Raw genomic sequence first — 10627 nt, 5'->3', positions numbered from 1 at the left:
GATAGATAGCTCGGAGAACCACTGGGGGCTATAAACACTAGCTTAGCGATCCAAGAGCGTTCCAGACGAAGCCGGCGACGAACTGCGGAGAAGAACCAGCGAAGACGACGATCCAGAAGGGAGAAGCCGCCATCGAGGAAGAAGCTCCGGGAGATCGCTGCCGGGAAGAAGAAGGAGAACTTCGGAGAAGAGCCGCTGCTGAAGGGGATCTTCGAAGAAGCTCGGCCGCAGAAGAAGAAGCTCGACGAGGAACCGCTGCGGAAGAAATTTCGTGGAAGAACCTCGGCCAGCAAGGAGAAGATTTGCATAGCTCCGCCCCCTTCGGGAAAGAGCTATCGAAGATCCTCCCCAAGCGACAGGAACAGCTGGAAGAAGCCATGGCCTCAACCAGCAACCCTGCCACCCAGAAGGAGAAGGCAGATGGACCAGGTGAGCCGGCCCAGGCCAGGACATCTCCTCCTGAAGCCTCCTCAAGCCAACAGGCCACCAGGAAGCCGAACCAGGCTGCTCCAACCCTGGAGCCCTGGATGAAGCAGACGGTGGCCCTGAAGCTCAAGGAGGTGGACGGGAGAGTGCCGGACATGACGGAAGAAGTGTTCTGCCAGAAGATGCTCCTGGATCAGGGCTTCGCTAAGCCGGAGACCATCAGTATCCAGGCCTTCATGACCGGGATGTTCTTCGTGACCTTCGCTTCGATCAACATCTGCAGAAGGTACTGGGAGATGGTGAAAGCGGCGAGGCCTGAATCCCCTTTCTCTCGCTTTGTGGGCAACTGCCCTGTCCAAAGAGAGGAAAGGCGGGTGACGGTCTCAATGCGGAACCCACACACCCCCGGCAAAGACATCACCACGCTCCTGAAGCGGTTCTGCACAGTGGTGAGGGAACCCACCCACATCCTGAACGGACTCGGCTTCTGGACTGGCAAGTGGTCGGTAATCGTCCGACTGAACAAGGATTCGAGCGCGGAAGACGGCCTCCAGCACCTGCCCCAGTCATTCTCGCTGGGCAACTCCTACGGCCTCATCTACTACCCGGACATGCCGCAGATCTGCAGGAGATGCAGCAAGAAGGGTCATTCGGTGAAGGACTGCAAGGAGGACGCCTGCAAGAACTGCCGGGTAACAGGACACGAGACCAAAGACTGCCCGAAACGGACAATGTGCAACCTCTGCGGACAAGCAGCCCACTCTTACAAGGACTGCCCGAAGAGGGATCGATCCTGGGCAACTGTAGCAGCGAAAGCTCCAGCCAGAGGGAACCCCGCCCCAGCCAGAGCTCCAGCGGCACAGAAGACCGGGAAAAAGAAGGATGGTAAGAAGACGACAGTCCCTCCCCCCCCTCTCCCGGCCCTCCCTCGCCCTACCCTTCCCACCCTCCCTCGCCCGGCCCTCCCCACCCCCCCGTCCCCAACCCCTGTCACCCCCACTGAGGCTCTCACCTTCTCCTACCCACCCATCTCAGTGGTCCTGTCACCTGCACCTCTCCCAACCCAGCCTCCCTTCTCCCCAGCTCCAGCAGCACTAACATCTTCCCCTCCAGCTGCTGGAGTCCTCTCCCTGGAGGATTTTCCCCCTCTTGTCTCCTCAGGTGCCATCCAGAGGAAGAGAAAGGTGAGGGACAGCCCAGCTGCTGAGTCCTCAAAGAGACAAGTCGTGGAAATCTGCGAAGATTCCCTTGCGCAGCAGGAGGAAATGGAGCAGATGGTGGAGGAACTCGTGTCTGAACCTGAGGTCATCGACTTCACAACAGACATCCAGGTGGCTACAATCCTGGAACAATTTTTGTCAGAGGGCCTGCTGGATCTTCCGGACCCGCCAGGCTCCAGAGAGGAGGATCCGCCCGACCGGACTGGTAACTAAGGTGTATCGTTTGCACTAACCTTCTTTATTCTCCCCCATGGCTGCTAAACTTAACATCTTTAGCCTCAATGTGAGGAGTGTTAGAGATAGGACTAGATGTCAGATGGTGCTAACTTTTCTTTCCAAGCAGTCGAGTGATGTATTTATGCTGCAGGAATGTACTCTCCCCTCTTCCAGGTCATACCATCATCTGGCCAGGCAGTGGACCCATGGCCCGTCCTACTGGTCTGGTGGGGGCGACTGTAAGTCTGCAGGGGTTGCCATCCTGATTAGGGGAGGCGTATTTACTGTTGACTCTGTCCAGGAGCTCGTCTGCGGCCGCTTGTTGGTCGTAGACGGTTCCTGGGCGGGAGAGCCGATTAGGCTCATCAACGTGTACGCTCCCCCTATGAAGGCTGAGCGCCTGGAACTATTCCAGACCCTGCGGACCCAGCTCGCCACCACTAGGGCAGTGGTGATGGCCGGGGACTTCAACTGCCCCATCGAAGAGGATGGACGAAGTTCCGGCACTTCAATCAAGCTGGATGTCAGTTCCAAACTGCTTATCGAGATGGTAACCGAAGCATCCTTGCAGGACGTTGTGGGCTCCATGGGGATCGGCTCTGTGAACTATTCATGGAGCCGACCCGATGGCTCACTTCGTTCTCGGATTGACTTTGTGTTCACCTCCCGGGCAGTCAAGCAGCATGGGCACTCCATGGTCCCCTGCTTCTTCTCTGACCACAGGGCCATTCTCTTCCGGGGTGCCATCGGCCACGGTTTTCCTCCCGGCCCTGGCTCCTGGAAGCTGAATTGTGCCCTGCTGGAAAGAGAAGAGGTACTGGCGGAACTTAGAGACGCCTATATTGTTTGGAGGAATGATAAAGTTTTCTTTGACAAAACCTGTGACTGGTGGGAATATGTTAAAGTTGAATTTCGTTGTTTCTTTCAGGCAAAAAGTCGTCAACAGGCGTGTGAGAGGAAGAGAGACTTCAGAGAGATGCAGCGTCAGCTGCGATCCCTGCAAGACCTCCTTCAATGCGGCTGGGACGTCAGGAAGGAGCTGGAGGAAGCCAAAAAGGGCCTGAAAAGGCACTTTGAGGAGGAATCCAAGCGAATTGTCTTTCGTTCCAAGGTGGAGAACCTGGAGAAGGGTGAGAAATGTAACTCGTTCTTTTTCAGGAAACTCCATGCCGGCCACACGCCCCTGAAGGAACTCCGAGATGAGACCGGAAACATGCATTCTGGGAAGAAGGAGGTGATGGGAGTCGTCACAGACTACTACCGAAGCCTCTACTCCCGGAAAACCACTGACCCCGAAGCCGCCGATAAATTCCTGTCAGGTATCACTAATCATCTTGATCCTGCAGGTACGGAGGCTATGGACGTACCCCTGACGGTGGAGGAACTGCTCTCTGCCGCTAAATCCTTCAGACCCGGCAGGACCCCGGGCAGTGATGGTCTCCCAGCAGAGCTCTATGTAGCGCTGGGGGACTTGATCTGTCCGGACCTGCTGGAGCTCTATGAGGAGATGGTGGTGGAGGGTAGAATGCCACCGTCCTTGAGAGAAGGCATGATCACGATCTTGTATAAGCGGAAGGGGGAGAGATGTGACCTGAAAAACTGGCGTCCCATCTCTCTCCTGAACGTGGACTACAAGATCCTCGCCAAAGTATTGACCAACAGACTGAAGGTTGTCATCGGACAGATCATCGGATCGGACCAAACCTGCGGCATTCCTGGCCGTAGGGTGGCCGACAGTCTGGCCCTGGTGAGGGACACGGTGCATTACATGCAAAGCCGCCGTACACACGCGGCCCTGGTCAGTCTGGATCAGGAGAAGGCTTTTGACCGGGTCTCTCACGAATTCATGGGTAAGGCTCTGCGTAGGCTGCGGCTTGGCAAGTTGTTCTGTTTGTATGTTAACCTGATGTATTGCGACATTTACAGCTCGGTGCTGGTGAACGGCTGGAAGACTGACCCCTTTCCTGTATCGTCGGGGGTTAGACAAGGCTGTCCTCTTTCACCTCTCCTTTTTGTTTGTGTTATAGAGCTCTTCGCAGAGGCTATCCGGCAGAATGGAGAGATCAGAGGGATCACCGCACCAGGTCCAGGACACTTCGAGGTCAAATGCTCGCTGTACATGGACGACGTGACCGTCTTCTGCGCTGACCAGAGTTCGGTGACTGCACTCGTCCAGACCTGTGAGGAGTTCGGACGCGCTTCAGGGGCAAAAGTCAACTGCGGGAAGTCGGAAGCCATGCTCTTCGGAAAGTGGTACCTGCCTTCTCCTGCCTCCTTCCCGTTTACTATCAAGCCGGACTTCATCAAAATTCTGGGAGTCTGGTTCGGTAAGGAAGGTGCAGCCCTAAAGTCGTGGGAAGAACGCTTGGCCAAAGTCAACCAAAGGATCGGACTGTGGAGCCTCAGACAACTCACTATTGAGGGCAAAGCAATGGTCCTGCGTAACGAAGTCTTGCCTGTGCTACAATACACTGCACAGGCATGGCCCCCTCTTGCAACGGTCTCGAGGGCCATTACCAGGACTGTGTTTCGCTTCATCTGGGGCTCGAAAATGGACAGAGTAAAGCGGACTGTTATGTACAAGGAGCCCCGCAAAGGTGGGAAGGGTATACCCGACATTCCCACTCTGCTGCGGATCGCTTTTGTATGTGACTGTGTTCGTAGGACTCTGAGGACAGCAAACGGCTCTGCGGGCAAGGCCATGTCCCGCTACTTCCTCCTTCCCCTCTGGCGAGGTTTTGGCTGGGATAAGTGGGACAGCTCCTTCCCTTACAACTGGCACGCTCCCTGGTTCTACGGAGATGTCGTCCGGTTTGTGAGGGAGCATCAACTGGAGGGTCTTAAGCCCGACTTGTGGAAACCTAAGACGATCCACAAGCACATCAGAGCAAAGGACTCACTGGAGTTTGTTCCAGGGCTTCATGCCGACACGTTGGAGACTGTTTGGACTAACGTGTCATCTGGCAGGTTGACCAACGGGCACAAGGACATTTCATGGATGGCCATCCAGGGAGGACTGCCTCTTAGGTCATTCATGCATGCCCGCAACCTGTGCAAGACCCGGTACTGCCCCAGGTGCCCCTTCACGGAGGAAACATCTTTGCACATTTTCTGGCAGTGCCCCTTTGCACAGGGTCTGTTGAAAGCCTTGGAACATGAACTCAAGGACTCAGTACCCAGGAACAGACTGTCGTACCGCTCGGTACTTTATGGACTATTTCCTGGGAATACCACGGATGGAGCAATCCAGGAAGCCTGGCGCCTTATGAACTGCTTTAAGGACGCTATATGGTTCGCCAGGAACCGTCTGATTTTGCGGAGAGAGAGTGTGTCCGTCCAGGACTGCCGCAGGCTGATCCACAGCCTGCTCAGAGACTATTCCACCTGGGACAGCCCGGACGTCGATGAGGAAGAGGACTGATACTCCCCTTCCCCCCACTCTCCCTTCTTGTGTGTTGTCTTTCAATAAAGCTTCGGGCCTGTGATTTCCCCCTTCCCTATCCCCTCCTACCCACTCCCCTATCCCATCACTTGTCTGTAATGCTTTGTTGTTTGGCTTTAGTGAATGCAAGAATGTTAGTGTAGCATGTGGTGTAATGTATAGCATAGGCTAGCCTGTACTGTGTATTATACTGTCATGTTATGTTTGACGACTGTTATTATTTATTATTTGCTGCTTCATGGCTTGCGCTGCGTCGCAGTAATGTTTGTATGATGACGATTGATTGTCAATAAAGCAATTTTCAATCAAAAAATCTGTTCTTATCAGTTTAATATCTGATACGTCCCCTATCTGGGGACCATATATTAAATGGATTTTTAGAACAGGGAGATGGAAATAGAGCTTGCTCTGTCCACTCCACGCATTGACCTGGTATTGCAGTATTTCCAGGACCGGTGCACCCTTCCCTTATGTGTTGACTAAAATCAGATTCCAAAAGTGTTTTTTCTCTTTGCCATTGTTTCTGTCTTTCTGAAGGGATCTCCCCTTTTAATCCCATTATTTCAACACCTGTTGGACAATGCATTTGTACAGTCATGTGTGATAATGAGCTCATTTATTAAATGCAATTAATGAATACATTGCCACCTCTTGTTGTGTGTGTGTGTGTGTGTGTCTTCTGTGTTTCTGTGTTTCCGGCATTTCACATTGGAACAGCTCATTCACCTTCCTTGTCTTCTCTCCGCCCTCCCTCCCTCCCTCCTAGGTAAGTTAAAGAGCTGCACCTGAGCCAGCCACTGATTGATGCAGCACCACAGTCAAATAGTGGAGTGGAGTGGAGTAGGGGAACAGCAAACAGCCATTAAAGCAGCCAGCCGCCTACCCGCCACAATGGACCTACCTGTGTACACTAGGTGGATGTGATGGAATGTACTGTCGTCCCTACATTTCAAGAAGAAGTAAGAATTGCAGTTGCAACAAACCCTTGCTTGCCTACAAAGAGAGCAGCAATTTGGATTTGTTACTATGTTACCTGGAAGAATAACAAACTGTGCAAGGATGGAGGTTGTAGGAGCAAAGAGAAGTTGTCTGTAAAGTTGGTGGATGCCTATTTTCCATTTTGCAGTCCCTTGTCTCCCTCTTGTGGCCTCCTGGAGGCAAATAAATGTGCAAAAAAAAGACAGCCTGGCGGCCGGCTGTTGCAGTGTTGCCCTCTCAGGCAACACTGAGTGACTGACTGAGCCTCACAGTCTTATATAAAGTTCAGACGGAACTTTGCACGTGTCATAGTGGAGCCCTCAGGATTCCAGAGCCAGCTTTCTGACATCATAATGGGGCCTGCCTCAGAGATAAAAGCCTGGGCCCAGGCAGTGTTGTTCAGTGCTGCTCAGCAGGCAGCACAGGACTGGATTAAAGCTGATACAAGGTGTGAAGGAACAAGGGGTGGCTGTGGGCATGCACTTGCTGCCGCTGCCAGTGTTTATCTGCATGGCAGGAGGGCATTTGGGCGTTGCCAGGAAGGCGTTTTTATGTAGATTCCTCCTCTTTCAGCACTGCATTGTGGTGCAAGCAAAAGAAGCAAATCCTGTCTGGCTTCCTCTCCGGCCTTTATTCACCTCCCGCTTAGTAGCTGTAAATGTGTGTGAGCCTGCAGGGCCCCATGGAATTGCCTAGGAGTAGGCTGAATCGCTGCAAGGGGTGAACAGCAGTATGGGACAGGCTCGGGCAAGGCAAGGGCCGCTCGGGTTATCGCTTCTCGGCCTTTTGGCTCAGATCAGGTTTATTGCCTGGTCTGGGCCGGGGGTTCGGTCTTTCGTGGAGTCCTATCCGACGTTCTTGGGAGCGATCATCGTGCCGTTGGGCATTCCATTTCAAGATGGCAGCTGTGCGTAACACTATCCGTTTCGTGGTGAATGAGCAGAGGAGAGACGAAGTTGATACTGGACATATCATTGAGAACATCCTTCTGGACCTGGCTGGAGTTAAGTTGGTAGAGGTATTCTGTATCCAAGCTTTCAGCAATATTGCTACATATGATGTATCCTTTTTTGAGGCCGCCTACTGTTTAAACGTTTTTCAGTTGCTAAAGGAAAAACACATGCATGAGGCATTAACATCCATTGAAGTGCAACCTCTTTTTTCTACAGTGGAGAAATGTATAACAATTCATATGTATAACCCATTTTTGGATAGAAGGCTGGTCAGGGCTTTTTTAGCTCATTACTGTACCCATGTTAGAGGAGGTGTGGAGCAGAAGAACCTATGGGGAGTCTTTAATGGTGATATCAAGTACTGGGTCAGGCTGAAACCTGACTCCAGCTGTATTGGAGGAGTGATGAATCCTCCTGCTAACTTTTCCATTGGTGGGAATAAGGGATATCTGTACTACCAAGATATGCCATGCTTTTGTAGATCATGTTTTTCCTACGGGCATACCAAAGATGCATGCAAAGGCAAAGTTTGCAGAAATTGCAAAGAAACAGGACATGAGGCTAGTGCATGTATTTTCCCATCCAGGTGTGATATTTGTGGTTTGCCTGGTCATACCTGTAGGAAATGTCCAAAGGTGTTTCCTTTCTTAGGACAAGAGAGAAGAACATGGGGCAGACAGGTGAGAACAACAAGTTCCCTTGCTGCCTCTTCTGAGGTAATTTCAGAGCCAGCTGGCAGTGTTTCTGTGGCTGCTTCTCAGGACCCTGGGAAAGCTGGATTAGGAGAGGTTCTAACCTCACATACTAGCAGCATGGAGTTGGGTGTGGTCCCTCCTGCAGAGCAAAGTGTTGATGAAACACCTGGGGTTATGCCTATGGAAGGTGAAGACACAGCGCCACCTATTGGGTGTGCTTCCCCTGATGATGGTGCAAGTATGCAAATTTTGTCTTTTTCTAGCCCAGAATCAAAAATGGAAGACTCAGCTAAAGTGGAGTGGTCAATATCGGAGGAGGACGAGAAGGAGGCCAGGATGCCTAGTGCCACTAGTGCTGAAATTTTTCATAAAGTGGTCTCAAAAAGGGGGAAGTCTGGAAAGGCGGTGAAGAGACTGAAGATAGGCTTATTGGAAGATTCTGCTCATGCAAATCCCTTCTCATTGCTGGACAGTGACTCTAGTTCTAGCCCTAAGTCATCTGAGGTGGCCTCAGAAGTACCCAGCTCTCCTGGGGAAGGTTTCCTCAGTGAAGTCAATGTGGCAAATCTGGAAAGAGCTATGTATTTCCCTGGGACGTGATATGTTCTGGTTATCTCATGGCTTTCCTTTGCACTAACCATACTATGCCCGCATGTCTTTGAGATTAAAGATTGTCTCTCAAAATGTACGGGTGTTCTCCTCTGCTCACAAGCGTGCTGCAGTCCTGGACTTTTTGGCCTCTAAGGGCAGTGACATTGTTTGCGTACAAGAATGTGGTTTGTCAAAAATGCCAAGGAAAGAAGAATGGAAGTTTGGGGAAGCAATCTGGTCTTTTTCTTCCACAAATAGGAATGATGGAATTGGTATTCTCTTTAAAAATAATGAGTTTGTCATCAAACAGACTCAAATTATACAGGAAGGAAGATGTGTCTGCGTGTTACTAGCCTATAAGGGGTGGCAGTTTAGGCTAATTAATATCTATGGCCATGCTGTGAAAACTGATAGGTTGGCACTTTTTGATAGTTTAAAATTTTTTCTACATGGTAAAGTTCCTGTTATTATTGTTGGTGATATTAACTGCATCCTGGAGAAGCAGGCCCGAGCTGGATCCACAGAGTCTAATGTGGACGCTACCGGAAGTTTGTGGAATAAAATTTTGCAGGACTTTGCTTTGCAGGACGCTGTCACCAGGAAACCAGGTCCATTTACTTACCATGCCGATGACGGAAGAACGGATTCTCGTCTGGACTTTTTCTTTTTTTCTACTTCAGCAATGAAATGTGTAGATTATGCGCAGGAGAGAGTGTGGTTTTCAGATCACGAGTGTTTGTTGGGGGTTTTTGTTATAAATAATTTATTTTATGGTAGAGGGGTATGGAAGATGAATGTCAGTTTTCTGAGTGATGAAAGGGTAAAAACTAGTTTTGGGAAAAAATATGGGTTTTGGGTTAGGAAGAAAAGTTCTTTCTCTAATGTGTGTGAATGGTGGGTATGGGTGAAAAAAAAGATTGGTGGGTTTTTTAGACAGATAGGGTATAGAAGAGCGAGAAGGAAAAGATTGCAATATTCACGCTTTAATATGCGGATGACGTTCCTTCAACAATGTAAAAATTTGGGTATGGATGTAAGACACGATTTGGAAAAAACAAAAAAAGATATTAAGGAGTGGTTCCGAGAGAAAGGGAAAGAAATAATATTTAGGTCTAAGGTGGAGGTTAGAGATAATCACGAGAAGTGCACTAGATTTTTCTTTAAAAAAATGTGTGGTGGGAAAAGTGGAATGAATGTATTATTGGATAAGGATGATAAAGAGGTGTTTGGTAAGGATGTGATTGATGTGGTGTCTGATTTTTATAAACAACTGTATGATGTGAAGAAGTGTGATCTGGGTGATGATGATGAGTTTTTGGATATTGTGTGTAATTTTGTTCCTGAAAGTGAATGTTTGCCTTTGCTTGGTGAGATTATGGATGGTGAAGTAAAGGATGTGGTGGGAAGTATGGCTAAAAATAAGTCTCCAGGGATCGATGGAATACCAGCTGATTTCTATGGGAAATATTGGGATATAATTGGGAAGGATGTTATTGATGTTATGAGAGTGTTGTTTTCTGGGACGAATATGTGTGATGTGATGAAGAAGGGTATGGTAGTTCTGTTGCATAAAAAAGGAGATAAGAGACGGTTAGAAAACTGGCGACCAATTACTTTGTTGAATACGGATTATAAAATTTTTGCTAAGCTGATTGCGAATCGTATGAGAGACGTGATTGGGTGTGTGATTGATGAGGATCAGGTATGTGCGGTACCGAAAAGGAAATTGCATGAGAATGTGGCGTTGGTGCGGGACATGCTTGAGGATTGTAAGGGTCGGAATAAGAAGGTGATTGTGTGTGCGTTAGATTTTGAGAAAGCGTTTGATCGTGTGGCGCATGTGTTTTTGTTTAAAGTGTTAGAGAGAATGGGTTTTCCGGTTCAGTTTGTGAGTTTGTTGAAGAATTTATATGCGAATGCAAAGAGTTGTGTGCAGGTGAATGGTTTTTTTTCAGAATCATTTAGTATTATGTCTGGTGTGCGACAGGGTTGTCCGTTGTCTCCCATCCTATTTATTTGTGCGATTGAACCATTGTTGCAAATGATTAGAAATGATAAGGTTGTGAAAGGTTTGGTGGTGCCCGGGTGTGATGGAAAGCGTGTGAA

General features: G+C 49.6%; 1 non-coding gene across 1 annotated transcript; it reads left to right on the top strand.

Annotated features, from left to right (window-relative positions):
• The first annotated feature begins 5582 nt into the window (after positions 1 to 5582).
• On the top strand, positions 5583 to 5770 carry LOC142731709 (U2 spliceosomal RNA). Its single transcript, XR_012879123.1, has one exon. It is a non-coding gene; the product is annotated as a U2 spliceosomal RNA (small nuclear RNA).
• The last annotated feature ends 4857 nt before the right edge of the window (positions 5771 to 10627 follow it).

Source organism: Rhinoderma darwinii, unplaced genomic scaffold, assembly GCF_050947455.1.
Source record: "Rhinoderma darwinii isolate aRhiDar2 unplaced genomic scaffold, aRhiDar2.hap1 Scaffold_854, whole genome shotgun sequence".
Lineage (NCBI taxonomy): Eukaryota > Metazoa > Chordata > Amphibia > Anura > Rhinodermatidae > Rhinoderma > Rhinoderma darwinii.
The sequence above is the reverse complement of the archived record's forward strand: the minus strand, read 5'-3'. Positions and strand labels throughout refer to the sequence as shown.